Source organism: Peromyscus californicus, unplaced genomic scaffold (genome assembly GCF_007827085.1).
Source record: "Peromyscus californicus insignis strain IS unplaced genomic scaffold, ASM782708v3 Scaffold_23__1_contigs__length_62951481, whole genome shotgun sequence".
Lineage (NCBI taxonomy): Eukaryota > Metazoa > Chordata > Mammalia > Rodentia > Cricetidae > Peromyscus > Peromyscus californicus.
Genome location: NW_026294534.1, coordinates 58143404 through 58162704, shown reverse-complemented (window position 1 = coordinate 58162704; position 19301 = coordinate 58143404). Strand labels below are relative to the sequence as shown.

General features: G+C 47.5%; 1 protein-coding gene across 1 annotated transcript in view; it reads left to right on the top strand.

Moving 5' to 3' along the window:
* Window positions 1-699: 699 nt before the first annotated feature.
* The window catches only part of Lzts1 (leucine zipper tumor suppressor 1), a 53521-nt gene continuing 34919 nt past the window's right edge, over window positions 700-19301 (top strand). Inside the window, exon 1 of the mRNA XM_052752428.1 lies at window positions 700-942. The gene's annotated coding sequence lies outside the window, so the exon portion shown is untranslated. The remainder of the gene's footprint in view (window positions 943-19301) is intronic.

The window sequence follows — 19301 nt, the reverse complement described above, 5'->3', positions numbered from 1 at the left end:
ACACTTCGGTGCTTAGGCTGGCACTGAACTCGTTTTGTGTCCCCCAAGCAGGCCTTGAATTTACAATCCTCCTGTTTCAGCCTCTCAAGCCTCTGTGATTACCGGCTCGCACCACCAGGCCCGGCGTCCGAAGTGGCAAAATTTGAATTGAAATTTTTGAGGAGTAGAGCGCAGCTGTTCTGGGCTCCAGTCTGTAAGCGGAGCCGGGTGAAGCAATACCCTCGTAACCCCTCTAGGCCGCTAGTTTGGTCCTTGAACCAAGAAATCCAACCTTTTGCAGGGGCTGGGGCTGAAGTACTGGCGAAATCAGTGGTAAGAGGGAGCGGTAGCAGAGAAGGGAGGCATGCAGAAAATGGGTAAAGGAAATCCGAAGGCGAACAGAATGCAGGTAGTGAAAGCGGGAACCGAGGAGATCGTGCAAGATGGGGAAAACACGAGAAAGCGAGAGAAAGGCGGAGCAGACGGGAGCCCCCGAGTGGGGTGTGATGAAACGAGACAGGAGGAACTGCGAAGCGGGACCCGCGCGGGCTGTGGGCGCAGAGGAGCCAGGAGGTCGGAGCAACCCCAGCTGTCAGCCAGGAACAAAGGCCGGGGAGAGAGCAAGACGGGGCGCCGGCAGCACGGGCCAATGAGTGGCTTCGACGCTGGTCCCGCCCCGCCCGTGCCCCGCCCCTCCCCGCCCGTGCCCCGCCCCTCCCCGCCCTCGGCTGGGGACCCGGCACAGAGGCCAGCGCGCCCGAGCAAGCTGGCGGGCGCGGGGCGGCTACTACGGGGTTCCAGTCCGAAAGTTTCTCTGCCCTTCTGCTGCTCCCGGGAGCGGGACTTGAGCGCTGGGTCCAGCAGCTCTACAGAAAAAGAGACAGGGACCCGACATAAAATACACCGAAAAATCAAAATCTGCAGCCATTTGCAGCCAGCCCCGAGGCGCAGGAGGACAGACAGGTAAGGTGCGGGTTCCCCGGGTCCTGTTCCTCCCCCGCAGAGTGTCTGTAGCCGTGCCCGCCGCCCGGACGCAGGGAAAGCTGCGCTCCCCGCAGCATGCCACTTCGGGAGTGCGTCCGCTGGTCTGTCGGTCTTTGTCTGTCTGTGCCTGCGTCTGTCTAGGTGTCTTTGTTTCTACATGTAACCGTCGGGCGGGCGGGGCGGGGGGGTCTTCTCCCCTGTCACTGCGTGTGTTGCTGATCTGGCCCCAGCCGGGAGTAAATGAGGTGTGTCAGTCAATCATTCTGTCTTTGTCTCTGTTAGACGGGGGTGGGGGCTTGGGGGGTGTTTCCTCCCAAACCTGAATTTGATCTTGGAAACCTGTTAGATGACATGAAGGTGGAGGTGAAGAATTGAGAGGTGAAGAAGTGAGATCACAGGGACTGAGGCCCCAGAAAGAGGATCCAGCGGTTGAGGACTGGTTGGCTTGCGAACTTTACCTTGACGGTGGAACTTGGGAGGTGCGTTGTGTCTCTCTGGAAGGAATAACAGTGTATAAGCTTGGACGGAGCGACACACACGCTTCATTCATTCCTTTTCCTCACTCACCACAGGCGGTCTGATCCCCTCTGCCTAGGCAGCTCATTCTGCCCTAGCTTAACTGAGTAGCAACAGGCAACCAAGGGCCAGGTGATGTTTCCTTTCCTGCTCCAAGTGGAAGAGATTAAACCCTGGGGCACGTGAGTATTCTGCTAGCCCTTGGGTTGTCAGGCCTGGGAAAGCGCTGAGGACCTGTTGGCTTCAGTCCTCAATTTCCCACGCACAAGGGATGTTTAGGAATCCAAGCACCTATGCCTTCTGCCCTCAGCTTTCATGCATGGTCCTTGAGTTGCTGTTCAGCTAATAAGGTAGCACTAGGTTCTGGGCAGCCCTCACAGGGGCTTTTCCAACAAAGGGACCCCTCTCTTTGCCAGAAGCACAATCTACTAGAGTCTCAGAGCCCATCCACAGAGAGATAAGCTGCCTGCATTGCAATTCTTCCAGCTCGCAGACCCTGGCTGCTGGTAGGGGCATTTGAGGGTTGTAACCTGAGCTTCCTTCAAGTTCAAAAACAATTTTCTGCAGGAAGGCAGAGAGAAAATGGAGGTATTTGAAAGGTGTAGGCACATGGGTATTAGAGGTAGATTTTATAGGGGTAAGAGCGTTCAAGGTTGGCACAGCGCAGAGTGTGGGCAGGAGTCTGTGGGCAGAGAATACACCCTAATCAGGCATGGTCCACACCTTGTATTTATCCAGCCCTTTCTTCTGACTATTTTCTGTGCATCATAGACATTATCTCATTTGTTATCTCCTTTATCCTCACAGCATAACTACCAGGTTAGCATGAGATATGATTTACTCTGTGTCTGCCAGTGAAGAAACTGAGGCACCAGAAGGAAAGGGTGTTCCCCCAGGTCCCAAGGCTAATGAGGTCCAAAAAAGCAAGCACTCACCTGCTAGAGGTGAGAAGAAAAGTCTGGAAAAAAGAAAGAAGAGCATCTTTCTAGGGAGTCTCTATGCAAGTTGAAGGATCAGACATTTCTTTTGCTCAATATCTTATTTTTAATATTTTAATATTCCTAGCAGTCTCGGTGCACTTTGCAAGGCAAACCGGCTTTAACAATTCATTCTTGTGCACTTTCATGACTGAAGGAGGAGATATCCTTGTCTGTCTGTCTACCTCTGACGGTCGGCAGGAGCTGAGGCAGAAGAAGTGTGCTGGGTGGAGTGGGCTGGGTGTGCCAGTCCTCTGAGTGTGAGTGTGCACAATTGCCATGCAGTGTTAAGAAGCCAGATGCCTGCATGTATGGGTGAAGAAGGAGATGGGGCTGTAACGAGATAAAAATGGCCTTCTAATCCTGAAAACTTATTTTTATGCCTTTGCACTTGTTTAACATTCATTTCACAAATTTTCATTGGATGCCACAAAATGCAAGGCTCTGAGACCTTCAGTGAAGCTTAGGAATGACTACCACAGGCTGGAGTTACAGTTTAGCTCAAAGAGTGCTTACTTAGCATGCAGGGGCTCTGGGTGTGAGCCTTAGCACTACACACAACTTCCTATGATGGTGCAAGATTGTAATCATACCTTGCCCAGGAGGATCAGAAATTCAAGGCCAGTCTTGACCGCATAGGAAGTTCAGGATCAGCCTGGGCTACCTAAGACAAGCTCAAACGTACAAAACAATAACAAACAAAAAAATCCAGTCAATAAGGTAATGACCACCTATTTTAAGCAACTTAAAGTCAACTCATGCATGAACAATATGGTAACCAAGTTTAACACCGTCTACTGAGTGCCATCAGCTCTCACAACACTGTTTTAACCGCAGGAATCTGCCACTGTAGGATAGTCCCCCACCTATCTTTTCCTTAGGTCCAGATCCCATACCTTCTGAGATAATTACTACTGTTTGGGGCTGTTACCACAGCTTCCCAAGAACTAGTTTCTGAGGCAGAGACCATACATACAGTGAATTCCAGCTCAGGGTGTAGTGTCTGACTGCTTGGACTAGGCTCTTAGTAAGTGCTTGTTTAGCAGAGTGTTAGGAAAGAGGCCTGGTAGGGAACTCTGGTTCCAGTGGTAGGTTTCTTCATGGGCACACTTCACTAATACGGCCTCTCACTTCCCTTGCTGTATTATAAGGTTCTGCCTAGATAAGCTTATTTCATCCCAGGCCCTGGTCCTAACAGTTTTTAGAACCAAGAAAACCTTCACTTTACCTACTCTGTCAACTCACACAAGCAGATTTGATAGGAGAAGGTGCTAGGCCTGATTTAGACCTGGGGTCTGGAGTTTGTGCATTCAGAGCTTCAGGGCATATAGTTGCCAAACAATGATAAGGTTTTTTTTTTTTTTTTTTTTTTTTTTTTTTAAAGTTTCCAACTGCCTGGGGGCTCCTCAGCCATTTACCCCTTAGCTGTGTGAGTCTGCCTTTGAATGGATCTTGCTGCTGCTGCAGTTGGGACACTCTGAGGCTTCTGAGGGATGTGAACTGCTATGGTGTTTAGGGAGGTAATTTGGCCATGCTTTATCCAAGGCCAAGACTAGCTTCACATGCTCTTAGCATTGTTGCTCATTATGTCTCATATTGTGATGGCTACATATGCTCTCAAGGGCCCATGACCATATTAATCTTTCTTTGGAAGATCATTACTCAAGCCTGAAAACTTGCATTCCATTATTATCTATTCAAGAACTGTTTTGAGACAGGGTCTCATGTAGCCTGAGCTGGTCTGAAGAATGACTTTGAATTTCAAAGAATGACTTGGAATTTCTCTTCCTTTAAATAGTAATTAGATTATAGGCATGTGCCACTACACCTGAATTCAGTGCTAGGGATCAAACCCGGGTCTTTTTTTTTTTTTTTTTTTTTTTTTTTCCCCCCCGAAAGAGGGTTTCTCTGTGTAGTTTTGGTTCCTGTCCTGGATCTCACTCTGTAGACCAGGCCGGGCTCGAACTCACAAAGATCCGCTTGGCTCTGCCTCCCGAGTGCTGGGATTTAAGGCGTGCGCCACCACTACCCGGCTAAACCCGGGTCTTCATGCACGCTCTACTAACTGAGCTATGCTCTCAGCCCTCATTCCGCTATTTGTTAAATGGCTTGTCTATGTGAGATGCTAGAAAAATGGATGATACTTTTGAAAAGGTGAACTGATGCTTGGAGGCCCCTCTTGGTGATGATAATTAGAAGGAGAACCTAGCATTTGTGAGTTAGTGACAATCACACTGAAAATGGGATCACACCATCTTTAACACAACAGCTGTCTCAAGATGGACGTGAACCAGGGTTGCCAGAGAGAAGGTGGTCGGGAGCTCAGCCTGGAAGATGAACCTAAGCGGGATGTAGAGAGGAGGTAGAGCAATACAGGCAAGGTCAGCAGTCCACGTTGCAGCTGAGAGCTTGAAAGAACCTCCGGGGGAGGCTGCTGCCTCCCTCCTGAGAGGGGCGAAGGAAAAGTGGTGGGGAACGTCTCCATTCATTTTGTGGCTTGGCCCCCCACAGTTACTCCTCTAAGGTTTAGGGGAGTGGGCAAGAGACCTCAACTCAAGCCTGGCTGGGCTGGCCTCCCAGGCACTTTAGCAGAGTCATCTTTGTCGGCTGCTACTTCCTCTAGGTCCTGACAGCCACCCCCTTAGATAGTTCCAGAGCAATGATGGGGAGTTTAGGAGGGCTTGCCAACCAAGAAGTATACAACTGCCTGGAAAGTGATTTATGTCAAGACCTTCTTCTTCTTCTTCTTCTTCTTCTTCTTCTTCTTCTTCTTCTTCTTCTTCTTCTTCTTCTTCTTCTTCTTCCTCTTCTTCCTCTTCCTCCTCTTCCTCTTCTTCTTTAGATTTTATGGGACAGAATCTTATGTAATCGCCCCCCCCCCCCCCCCGCCCCAAGTTAGCCTTGAACTGTCTATGGTGCCAAAGCTAACCTTGAAGCCCTGAGCTTCCAGGGCCAGCCTCTCAAGTGCTAGGATTAGAGTCCTGTGCCAACACAGGTCCAGGTTTGCTTTTGAATGGATCCAGACTTCCCCAAAGAATTATTTTGTAGTTCTTTTTTGGTATAGAAGCTACACTTTAAAAGAGGACTTCCTGTTATTATCATTGAAAACCTCCCAACTGCCCTATGCTGTTCCTTCTCCCATTTGGCAGATGAGGAAAAAGTCAAGGAATTCACCCAGGATTTTCAACTGAGTATTGAGCCCTAAACCCAACTGACTTGAGTTCTAGTTGCAGCATAATTATGAGGCTATTAGGAGTCATTTATTTTTATTTTTTTTCTCCTTTTGAGGGGAGGGAATAGTGCTGGATGTAGAACCCAGGGCCTTGCATGTGCTAAGAATGTACCTTAGTTCGGAGCTGGTCTCTCAGCCCCTGGTTTTATTAATTAAATAGATGTATGCTCCCTAAGTTGTTGGCAAAGGCCTGATAAACAAAGAAAGAAATACCTTTAAAATTTGGGCCAGCAGGATAGTTCAGTGGGTAAAGGTACTTGTCACCTAGCCTGACTATCTGGGTCCTACAGGGTGGAAGGAGAGAACTGACTCCTACAAGGTAACCTTTGAATCATAGCATGTATGCCCCCAGTAAACAAACAAACAAACAAACAAACAAACAAATATAGTTAAATTTCTTCATTGCAAGAGCTCAGCTGCTCTAATAATGATTGTAAATTGAGGATGATAAAGGCCTCAAATTTTTCTTGAGTTTTACTGTGCTTCTCTTAACCCCTAGTGCCATATGTCTGTTAAGCATAAATCAAGCCAGGAAGTAGCTAGGGATGGGCTATCTATTTGGGGTTTGCTTTAAAGAATGACTTTAATATGTTAGATTTCTCTTTAAAATTAGTTAATTCATGACATTTGTTGATACAGTCCACATTGAAATTAGAGTCAATGCTTCCTCCAAAGAAGTTGAATTAATGATATGTAACTGGAATGGCCAGATTCATCTTTCCCCTATTGCACCTTGTACATAGCAGGTAAGTTCCGGAATAAAACACGGCCACAACCTCTTTGCTGAGAGTCAACACACTGTGTGGAAGCCAGGCTCCGGGTTCATCACCCATGGAAGCTTCCCCCAGGTGAGGGTGGAGTGTCAGAGGAAGAAAAAGACCAGTGGGAGCATGGGAGGAGACGGCGGCACAGAGATGGGATCGTCCTAATCAATACAGTAGAAGTCTGATTCTTCTCACTAAGTGACAGGCTGAATTGTCACCTAAGCAGATGTGCCGTGGGTTGTGTCCACTACCTGGAACAAAGGTGGCCCTCTGCAGACACCAATAGCCTTGCTGTGCCACTGTGGAGGAGATGACTGCCCTCAGGGCAGCTGCCAGAGCACATATTCTCTCTCTCCTCTCTCTCTCTCCTCTCTCTCTCTCTCTCTCTCTCTCTCTCTCTCTCTCTCTCTCTCTCTCCCTCTCTCCCCCCTCTCCCTCCCTCTCCCCTTTCCCTCCCTCCCTCCCTCCAATTTATTCATTCCCTGACATTGTCTCTCCTTCTGAACTATGCTTTCCTGTGATACCCATGCACACATGCACAATCTCATCACGTGACACAAACCTTCAGTGACTCTCAGGATCTTCAAACCCGATGGCCCACACCTTGTCTTCCTGAGTTGCCTCTCTATGGCATGACCTGAGGGGTGCTCAGTCAGCCCACTCCCTAACTCCACAGGACCTCAATTTCTATCACCCCTAGAGCAGTTTGGGGTCGCTTCCTAGCTGCAGTTCCTCCCAGGGGAGGGTCCAGTCTGGTGGAAACCCCCAGCTTGAGGGACATACAAGGGGTCCCTCAAGTCGAACTGAGATCAGGGAAGGGAGTGGCTTTTGTTCTGTGCTCTGAAACCTGTGTGCATCTCATCCAGCCGACTTCCAGGTGGCTGGTGCAACCCCTGCCCCAGGCGCTCAGGGCAGGGCTCGGTACTTGGCTCAGTGACCTGCTGGCTTCGGGGGCAGCTTCACCCTCTTTGCTGTTGCAAAGCCATTTGATGCTAAATCACCCTCCTCCTGGCACCCTGGACTGCTAAATTGGTCTCAACTTGCTGTACTTCCACCCACCACCTTAGTCATTATTCGCTGGCAGCATTCAGAGTGGGTGTAAAGCAGCCGAACATTAGATTCCTGCTGTAAAGAGAGAATTGAGTATAGACATGCATGGAGAGGGGAGAGAGGGAAGGAGGTAAGAGGCAGTGAAAGGGGGCAGGGAGACTTGGGGTTTGCCAGCACCTTGTCCTGGACACCCCAATGACATTGGGTGGTGGAGCTGTGCCACATGTCAGGGAGATGACACATCTGAGGGGCTGTTCCTGCTGGTCTAGATGGAGGAAGGAAAGGAGCCACCAGACGAGACTCCCACCCTCATAACTCTGTTCCTTGAATTCTATAGTACGATCTTGCTGCTCCCAGTGAGCATTTGTCCTCAGGTGCTAAGATTTAGCTTTTCAGCTGTCTTTCCTCCCAGCTGAGATTGTAAACCCTTTGAAAGAGTATGAGGACCATGTGTCCAGTGTCCTGAGCACAGGCTAGATTAAACCTAATGACAGACTGTGGGTAGCCAGGTTTCTGGTGGCCCTTTGGGTTTTCCTGTGCTATCCAAGGCACACAGGAAGAGGAAAGTAATGGTGAGGAGTCCTGAAGAGTTTGGCTACCATTTCAGTGAGAAAGCTTCAGGGAGGAAAGGAATTACATAAAGATCAGACAGTGTAGAGAAGTAGAAACCCTAATATGTCCCCCAAGGCACAGCGGGCTTCCTCCAGGACACATGCCTGGCATTGTATTGGGGATAGCAGAAGCTGAAGACCAGAGCATCTGTGGCTGCAGTAGGCAGGACAGAGCACTGGAGAGTAGTAGTTACCCTGTGTTGCTGATGGCGTCTGGTCATCCAGGGAGAGAAACACACTAACCCAAGTGGGCTTGAGAGTTAGTGTCCTCCTGGACCCAGGATCCTTTCTTCTTGCTCTTTGCTTGAGCAAGATAACAGAGAAATACTGAGAACAGGAGCCCCCAACACAGCTAAGGAGCACTAAAAACTGTCAAGGGAAGGAGACAAGGAGCCCCAGGGCTGCACCTGACCTTCCACTTGACCCCATCCTGAGCTAGGTTCACCCAGCCCCTGAGCAGCAGGGTCCTGGGGAGCAGTGTTCCAGAAGAGAAGTTGAATATGCAGGGCAGCTGTCTCATTATTGCGGCCTTCAGATGTTTAGCCCCAGAGCCCCTGGTGGGAGGTGGAAGGGCATCCCAGCCGTCTGAGGGGAGGAGGAGGGAGGATTGTACTGGGCTCACATCTTGAGACAACACCCCCTCTTCACTGATCAAATTCCCCCAGCCCTAACGCCTCTGTGGCGCCGGCAGACAAACCGCACACAGGCAGGTGGGGGAAAACAAGAGAAGCCTAGAGGAGCACCCCACCCCCACCCCCTCCACCTGCACAGTAAAGGGAGCTGGTTACTGAAGGAGGCCCTGGAAAGAGTTTCCAGCTGCCTTGGGCTTCTCCCCTGGCCAGACTTGCAGCTGCCCCTGCTCAAAGTCTCAACAACCACAGTGGCTGGTGGGCAGGTGTGGGCAGCACCCATGACTTTTCCTGAGCCTTCATTTTCTCATCTATCAGAGTAGGAGAGCTGTATCTACAGCCTCCCTGAGCCCTCCAATAGCACCTCCAGACCTCTGTGGACTTAGAAGTCTCCTGGAGTGATTTTACACAGGACCTACATTAAGGGTTCAAGGCTAAGGTTCCAAATTGTTCAGAGAACTAAAAAGCCTGCCGGGCTTCACTGGTAGAAGAATTCCTCAATAGCACTCTATCTGTAGCACCGGCTCCTTGTCCCTCATCAAGCCACAACAGTTCTTCCCCACGTTGCTTTTACTGTACTCAGCTCTGAGAAGTCTCGGTTTGAACCCCCAGAGCCCAGTTCGTTTCCATTTAATTTCATTTTAAAATCATAGAATAACAGAGATTCTGGGTCTCTGGAATGTAGACATATACCTTGAAGCACCCCACCACCCCACCAGCTGAAGAATGCATATAACTGTGCCTGAACTCCTAACGTGGCACTCCAGGGGTCACCTCCAACCATGCCATGCTGTCTGTCTCCAGGGAGAGTTCCCCTCACTCAGGCAGCAACCTGCTGCCTAGCAGGAGAGTAGAAGACCCCTAAAGACATATGTACCAACCTGTGGATCGGGCAGGGAGGTTGACATTGATGAAATAGAGCTTGGAATCAGGCAAACAACCAGCAAACCAATTGAAATATTTAGTTTTAATTGTCAAACTTAACACAATCGGTATTTACCTGGAGTCTCAATGAAGGATTGTCTAGATCAGGCTGGCCTGTGGGGCATGCCTGTGAGGGATTGTCTTAATTACGTTAATGGACGTGGGAAGACTCAGACTAGATACATATATAATAATAATGTAATATATATATATATATATATATATAAAATGATATATGTGTAAAAATAATCAAAGAAAAAGAGGCCATCAATGTGAGAAGGAGTGAGGGGGGACATGGGAGGGATTGGAGGGAGGAAAAAGCTTGGAGGGAGGAAAAAGTGGGGGCGGGGGGTGGGGAATTAAACATTTTTTTTTAATAAAAAAATAAAAGTGGATGGCACCATTCCCCGGCTTTGGGTCCTGAATTTGAGATGAGAGGGCAAAGAGGTTGGAAGAGTAGGCTTGAATGTGTTCCTTTTCTCTCTGCTCTTGATCGTGAACATGAATGGCTGGTTCGGGCTCCTGCCTTGTCTTCCCTCCAAATGATGGACTGGGACTGGAAGGGAAATAAGTCTTTCTCCCCTCAATTCATTTGTATCGGTGTATTTTATCACAGCAACAGCGATGGAGCCAAGACACCAGGTTTCAGAGCCTGGCTCTGCTGCCTAGTGTCTGTCCGCGTGCCTGGGGACAAGTGCCACGGCCTCTCTGCGCCTCAGTTTTGTATTTGCGAAATGTATTATGTCTTACTTAGAACTGCTGTGGGAATCCCATGAGCCAGTGTAAGCAAATTCATGTCAAACATGACGGTAGCCCAATTTGTCAGTGTCCTCCCCGTTAGTTTCAAAGGAAGCAAAAGGCCTGAAGCCGAGTTCCCTGTGTGTGAGAGAGGGTCAATGAGGGACAGGTTAGGGTGCATTAACATTTTATCAGTTGACTCTGGCGACAGGAATTAACCTGATGACCTGTTTGAGTAACAACTAAAAACTCTGGCAAGGAGAAATTTCCAACTTTGTCCCCCATCCCCCCAACCCTCCCCCCCATCTCCATCTCACTCGCCCATTTGACTAAATTTAAATTCAGACTACCCGAGAAAGGATGCTGGATAATGAGCTGGCATTATTGTCTTGAAGCCAGCACTGAAAATTAATTTCTTGGGACTGGAGAGATGGCTCAGTGATTAAAAGCACTGGCTGTTCTTCCAGAGGACCCGGGTTCAATTCCCAGCACCCACAGGGCAGCTCACAACTGTCTGTAACTCCAGTTCCAGGGTATCTGACACCTTCACACCAATGCACATAAAATAAAATTTAAAAGAAAAAAAATAAATTTCTTGCTTAGAATGGCTAGTGCAAAATGCCCAGGAGAGGCAGTGGGTAGGGAGATTGGGTTGAGGACCATGCAAACCAGTTGGGCTTCCTTGCACCCCACCAAAGGCCAGGTACTCCATCTCAATCAGGATATGTATAGACCCAGGGTAGGAAGAACTATGTCCCACCTGACAATTGTCTGGAAAGGGCTTCACTTCCCTCATTTTTCTTCTCCTCCAGCCTCCTGCTTCAAAGCCAATGGCTTTCCCAGCTGATTGATTCCAGGATTATGTTGGCACCTAAGGACAGGAAGGAAAACGAATATAAAAGAACTTCTCTGTGTGTTCACCTTATGGTAGTTCTTTAGATTCGGGATGGCCCAGGTCTGGCTGAGTTTCTCCAAGAGGATGCAAAGCATGATGGGGTTGAATCCTGCATGGGAAGATGAGAAGCTTGTTCTGCCTAAATAGCTTTAGACAAAATTGGGCGGGGGCAGACTGAGTAGGCCTAGGAGAAGCTGCTTCTATTGGGGACACATTTTCCTACCAAGGAAACATCCAAATGCTCCCACAGGAAATGTGTAGGCTGGAGTTTAATGCACCATCCAGGAGGACTTTGTATTGCCTTCCTTCTCCTCCTCGCCCACCCCTTCTAACCCCCTCCACACACACAGTGGAGGAAACTTTTCCCTGTTGAAGATGCAGCTGTGTGTTGAGGTGACTCCCTCGGAGGTACACAGCTGTTAAAGCATCCAATCTGAGGGTCTGATGTGAGAAGCTGCACTGTCGGAGTACAGCAATCATTTCCCTAATGTGTTAGCATCTTCCGTGTCTCTACCCACGCTGGCTGGACTTTCTTAGCTGCTGGGAAGTCTAGATGAGAGAGGCTGTACAGGCTGGTTTGTCGAACTTTCGATTCTAGGTGTGAGGACCACAGCTCTTAATTGACTCAGAACCCCTAGGAAGCCCAGGCATTTCCCTCCAGGCTGTCTCATCCCTCCCGCTTAAATTATAAACTATTCAGGAGTGGGAACCACCCACCTGTGGGCAGAGTTCAAAGACTGCCCTCTGTACAGTCCCAGAGATGACAATTAAACTCCCACTTGACCTTGCTTCAGAGATTCCCAAGCTGAAGGGAGATAGGAAACGTGTTAATGAAGCACAAGGCAGCCTGGAATTGTACCTTGCTCTCCTTTTGGGACGCCTGCCAGAAGTCAAAACCATGGTACTACCTTGAGGTCTCTGATTAAGCTGTCTCTACCCAGAAAGGCTCCGGGAACATGTACCCCAGCACAGGAAACATGAAGAGATGGCAGCAAGCCACTGTCCTTTCCCTTTCCTGCTTTTCGCCAGTCACTGCAAGCTCCAGGACGAGGGACCCGGAGGCGGGCAAGGCTCTCCTGGGAACTCGCAATTGTGGGGCTGGTTTAATTGCAGTGCTGGTCTCTGGCCTTGCCCAGACCTGTGCTTCTCAGGCAGCTGGACTAGGCAGTCTGAGGATAGAGTAAGGGAACCCTCTTTTGAGCAGCCACCTGCCTGCTTGGCCTTCTTGCTGAGAGGGGCTTTCTCAATCTGAGACTTGACAGGTAAATCCATTTCAACCCTGAGTGACAGTAAGGGACCTTCTGGAGGTGTCTGGCGTCTCAAGGGTCTGATTCCAGGTTTCTCTGGCCATGCATACCAAACCCAGTGTATGACCCAACATCCTGAGCCCAGCCTGGCAGTGCAGGTCTGGCATCCCAGCTTCTTGGAAAACTAAGGCGTGCCTGGGCTGCAGAGTAAGTTCAAGGCCAGCCTAAGCCAGTTTAGGGAAACCCTATCTCAACATTAAAAAAAAAAAAAAAAGCAAAACAGGAAAAGTACTTGTGATGCAAGCATTAGATTGAGATCCAACCCGAGTTCAGATATGTGGTGTACACATAAAAGGCCAGTCCTTGTCTAATCCCAATATGGAGATAATCTGACTTTGTCCTCTGGCTTCCACCCCACCCTCCCCTTCCTCCACTCCACACCCCGGCTGGGGATGTAGCCTAGTGATAGGGCACTTACCTAGCATGCACGATGCCCTAGGCTCAATCCTCCAAACAAATCTCCATTGACCCCCTCCCTGTTACCCACCTCTGTAAACCAACTCCTCACTCTTCTTGGCCCATGCCATAGAGGGGAGAAGGGACCTTGCATACCTTCTGTTTTCCTCCCTCCCACCCCGAGATCCAGGAGAAAAGGATACCTTGCGAGTACTCCTATCTAAACTTCCATTAGGTTTGTAGCATGAAGGCAGGGAAGAGGAAGCTAGTGCTATACATCCTGAAGATGCTAGGGTGGGATGCAACAGAAGTGCCTCTGGCAAAGATGGATGAGTCCGACCTTATCCACATCCTGGCTGGGTTGTTGTTACCTGCCTGAGATTCAAGGTAAAGCAAGCAGAGGTAACTAGGAGATGGTTTCAACTGATCCCCTCTGGGTCCAGGCTCTGTAGCACAGTGTGGAGACTACTCTCTCCCTTCTCCTGAAGGGGCTTCTGGCAGTTCCTTGTAAGCTAGCCCTGAAGATGCCATAGTGAACCTGACAGGCAGCCTGTCCTCCGGGAGTTTATAATCTATTGGCTAGATCAGTGATTGCTGAGCACTCTCCAAGCATTCTTCCAAAACAATGCCTCTTAATCTTTTATACTAATGTACTTCTGATACTATCTTTATTTTAGTCATTTCTAAAGGATCCAAATGAAAATGTTCTCAAATTCTTTTGATCATGAAAAGACAGGAAATAGAGCCCAGGGCACTGTGAACCTGTGAATCTGGAGAAAAACATATGAAGAATTTGAGCCTCACTAATCCCACTAATGTCTTGAGTCACCAAGTCCCATATGTTAAGGAAAAATAAAAAGAAAGAAAGGAAAAAAAACAAAACAAAACAAACAAACAAACAAAACCAACAACCAGGAATCAAGCTTTTATAAGTATACCCTGGTGCCTTCACAAATGAGATTTCCCTCAATGCTGCCCAAGCCCTCTACCCAGCAGGGTAGAACATTTAGCTCCAGGTTATAGATAGGAAACAGAAACCCAGAGAAGTAACAGCAAGGTCCAAGGCTAAGAGGAGAAGACTTACAGGGTTACAAGAGACCAGGATGAGTGGAGGGGAGGGCACTTAGGAAGGAAAAGAGGGCAAGGCCTGGGAAAGAGTTAGGGTAGGGTCTGCAGGGACAGGGAAACCTACTGGTAAGGGGTAAGGATCAGGGTACAAATGAACAGCCCAAGCCTGATGCCATTGTTTGTTGGACTGTCACTGAGTTATGTTAACCACAGCTTGCATTTGAGGCATTGGCCAGACATAAAACTCAGAGTAATGAGTCACCTACTGCTGTCAGACAGGGTGAAAACTGTCTCTTTGAGATGGGATGGGATTTCCACTTTGCATACATCATGCTTTGTCCAGTACCAAAAATGCATAAGAAGACCAAGGCAGCTAACAGGAAAACCTATCCCCTAGTTTGATGCTTCAGGTGGGGCATAGCCTAAGGGTGGGGGCGGAGATCAGCACTGGATTGCTGAGCTGGGGGAGGGGAGGTTTGCTGGCAACCTTTTCAGAGAAGGCTCTTATCGACATCCAGGTCTTGGTTCTTTGGGAGGCAGTGATGGAAGGCATCCCAGCTGTGTGGGGGAGGAGGAGACAGAAGGACAGTCCTGCTTCCTGTCCTGCTGAGCTGCCAGACCAGACAGCCGCTTCTTAAACCCTCTTTTGGGGAAGAAGCTTGCTAGGCAGGGAGACAGCAGAGTCCTGGGGGCCAGAGAGATGGGAGTTGGTGTCTGAGCTGACACCACATGGAGTTGTGCCCAACACACATCCAGCTTATATTAGCACATAGTTGATGGCTATGCCTGAAGGATGGGATGATAGCCTAAGCAGGAAGAAGGAGCCATCATAACAGACATTTGTTCAAACCCTTCATTTATTCTTTTCTACTTTCTCTTCTGGGTATAAGTCTGCTTACCCCATAGATGGCACTGATTTGGCCAAGCAATGAGGAGGAGTCAAGAGCTGGGCAAGAGTATATCGGCAGCAGTACAGAGAGGTAAAAAAGAGCCAGGGTAAGTTTAGGAGGTCTATTAGAGCCAGAGCAGAAAGAGGGTACATGAGGAAGGGGAGGTCCAAGTGAGTGAGTATGGGATTTTGTCTCTGACTCCATTCTTCACTGAACATACGCTATACTGACTACAAAAATAAGTGCCCAACTTTGGTAGCTCTAAGCCTAATGAGGAACTGAGCTAGAAATGTGAAAGGAATCAAATATAAAGGCAGGAGATGGTGTGTAGGAGCACAGAGTCCTAGCTGTGCTTCTCATCCCCATGTAACACTGGACACATTTCTTTATCCATTGGAGCGTCTTTCTTTGCAAGATTATCATGAGTAAATTTTTAAATAAAAAATGCATTGAAGTGTGCAAGTCATGAACGACAAGTTCTCCTGTCAATGTCCTATCAAGACATGGGGGCTTTAGCTGAGTATGGTGGGATACTAATCCCAGCACTCAGAAGGTAGAGGCAGGAGGAGCAAGGAGTTTAATGTCCTTGTCAGCTACCAGTGAGTTTGGGGCTAGCCTGGTTCTACAAGAGATCCTGTCTCAAAATGAAAAAAAAGAAACAAGAATTTTAAAATTAAACAAGAACAGAAACCGGTCTTGTTTTCCAGTTGCTAGCATGATGACCTATTTAAAAATTATTTATTTGTTTGTTTGTTTTGCGTGTACACCAGAAGAGGGCGTTGGATCCCTTGAGACTACAGTTACTGATGGTTGTAAGCTGCCATGTGGTTCCTGGGAATTAAACTCAGAACTTCTGGAAGAACAGCTAGTGCTCTTAAATGCTAAGTCATCTCTCCAGAACTATGGAACGGTGACTTTTATCTCTCTCTTACCAGCAGAATCACACCATGTACTCCTTTGTAGGTGGCTGATGCTGTTGTATATAGGACACTATATACAAGAGAGGAGCCACTCTCTTATTCCCCTTACTCTCTGTTTTACGAATGCACCCATCCACTAATAACAGATGTTTAAGTTTCCAGATTTTTCCACTTGGGGACTCCTAACACCGTGCTGCTAGGACTCTTAGAGAGCATGTGACCACCTCTCCTAGTGTATATAAGAATGGAACATTGGGTCATATGCTCAGCTTGAATAGACATTCTGCCAGCATGTCCAAGGGTAGCCAAGAACATCTATACTGTTGTCAACAGTGGTTGAGTTTCACACCCTCTTCATCCTTGGCAACACTTGGTATTATCAGGCTTTTTCTTTTTCCCATTCTAGTTGTTATCTAGAGGCCATTACTTATGGCCTTGGCTTATATTTTCCAGATAACTAATCATAGTGAACATCTTTCTTAGCCGTTGTATGTCCTCTTATTTTAAACAAATCACTTGTCTAAATTTTTCACTCATTGTGAACTTGCCTTCTGGCTCTTTACTGAGAATTTGAGTTCAGTTTTGTGTGTCTGTGTTCTGACAAGCTCCTTACCAGATATATGTATTGTAAATGTTTTTCCTCCACTCAGGGCTTTGTCTTTTTGCTCTTAATGGAACTCCTTGACAAAGAAAAACTCTTACTTATCAATACATTTTATGCCCTGCCTGTGAGGTATTTGCAAAAATCAAGAAAATAGCCTCTATTTTTTTTTTCTAGAAACTTTAGTGTTTTGCATTCTGTATTCCTGTCTATAATCTTCCCGGGGTTGTATGTATATATGGAGTGCTAAGTAGTAGTCATGATGAATGTCTTCATGACTCCATGGCTAAGGATATAGTTGGTATCATGATTGCCTACAATGCACAAAGGCCTGGCTTTGATCCCCAGTACCACCACCAGGTGTCCTAGAACATATCTGTAAGCTCAGAGCCTGGGAGTCAGGAGCAAGAGGATCAGAAGTTCAAGTCACACTTGGCTACAGAGTAACTGTGAGACCAGCCTGACCTAAATGAGACCCCAACTTTTGTTTGGTTTTGTTTTGTTTTTTAATGAGTTTCATAACCACTTGTAATCCCAACACTTGGAAGGCAGAGTTCAAGGTCAGGAGTTCAAATCAGGATTTCAAGGTCATCTTAAGTGCACAGCAAGTTTGAGGCCAGCCTCTGCTACCTGAGACCCTGTCTCACAAACACCCAAACCAATAATTGCTGTGGGATGTCTTTCTGTATGCTGTGAATATGTGTTGCTCTGATTGGTTGATAAATAAATCTGTTCGGCCAATGGCGAGGCAGAATAAGGTTAGGTGGGACATTTGAACTGAAGAGATGGAAGCAGAAAAGAGAGTAGGGGAGATGCTGGAAGATGTGAAAGTACCGTAAACCACGAAGCCATGTGACAAGACATAGATGAATAGAAATGGACTGAGTGAAGTTGTAAGAGCTAGCTAGCAAGAAGCCTGAGCCATAGGCCATACAGTTTGTAATTAATATAAGCCTCTGAGTAAGCATTTTATAAGCGGCTGCGGGAATGCAGGTGGGAGAGATTCTTCTGGACCACGGGATTGGGCAGGACTGGAGAAACATCTGGCTACAAATAATAACAATAATGAATATAGATAGATGATAGAGTATTTTTTCAAATGGATACCAGGTAACTCAGAAGTTATTTTCCCACTGCTCTGAGTGTCCCCTCTGTCATAACTCAGGTGTCCTGTGTGGAGTTCTGTTTCTGAGTCTATTCTTTCTTGTTGGTCAGTCTATGTAAGTATCACATTTTCTTTTTTTGTGCCTTTTTTTTGTGTCTTTTTGAGACAGGGTCTCATGTCTCCCATGCTGACCTAAGTTCACTCTGCAGCTGAAGATAGCTTTGAACTCATGATTCTCTTGCTTCTACTAAATTGCTGGATCACAGAAATGTGCCACTATGCGCAGCTTGGCACTGTCTTGATTATGTCTAGAAACCTACACCCTCCAGCTTTAGTCTTGATTGATATGGATGTGGTGGTGATGACTGAGGGTGTGGTGTGGGGAGATGGATGAGATTGTGGGGACAAGAGTTACCTGACCAGTACATGAAGAATCCCCATGAAGGGAAAAAATGTGCAGATTATCTTAAATGGACGTTGAGGGAGGTACTAGAGACACAAATGAACTGGGTTACTAGTTCTGCCCTTCACAGTGTAGAAAGCCCATTGACATTTACTGTGTCATTGATGCTCACTGTGTGCCTATAGGGTCACCGGGTAAAAACTGTAAATCATTTTCAGAGATAAAGAAAGGGACTCAGAGCATTGAGAGGCTTGGCCAACAAGATCTCACGAAGGAAGTGAATGATAATTTCCACACATCACTTTTAAAGCTCCTAGCTCATACCTGTGACCCACTGCTGAGTCAGAAGATGGAGGAAAAAGGATGGATAGTTGAAGGCTAGCCAGGCCTATTGAAACCCTATTTCAAAATAATCACAGCTTATTGATTCATGATTTCATGGAGAGGTTTTCTGAGACTATAAGGTAGTAGCTTGGGTCTTAAAGAAATGAGCCATGGAGGTTATCAAGTGATAGTGATGGAGTGTTGAAACCCATGCTTGGAATGACCTTTGCATAGGAAGTTGGAGGCAGGGGAGCAGGCAGGCCATCCTCTAGGATGTCACTATTCACTGAGCAGAAGATTGTAGGGGTCCTGAAGTAGGGGATGAGAGGCAGATGTGACACACACAGAGGAGAATGTGGCTAGGTGCCTGGAATCCAGTCCACAGATCAGTCAGTGTATACCATACACACATGTCTGCAGAACATACCTTTGGAGTTCTTTTTTTTTTTTTTGTCAGAGCTGAGGACCGAACCCAGGGCCTTGTGCTTGCTAGGCAAGCGCTCTACCACTGAGCTAAATCCCCAACCCCACCTTTGGAGTTCTTAATTTTTAATTCTCAGAGAGAGAGAGAGAGAGAGAGACAGACAGACAGACAGACAGAAAAGCAAAAAGTATGTTGTTTTTGTTTTTATTTTTTAAACTTTTTCTCAGCTAATCTTATGATTAAGACCAAAACAACAAATTCTTTCCCCTTCAGATGCTCTGCTGGACTCTCTCTCAGCAGCTGTAGGTCCAAGTGCCTGTCACATATGCTCTCATAAATCTTTACAAGGGCCCCTGAGCTCTGCCTTTCTGAGATGGCTGGCCTTGGCCTTGGTCTGTGCTCAGACTGTCAGCTCAGCCCCTTTTATCTGTCAACTCCCTTTCAAATGGCTCTGGCATGGCCTTGCACCCTCAGTGGGAGACTGTACTTGACGGTGGGTGAGTGCGCATGCATAGCCCTTCCTTCCTCCTCAGAGTGGGTTGGGTCACTGAGCTCTATAGATCT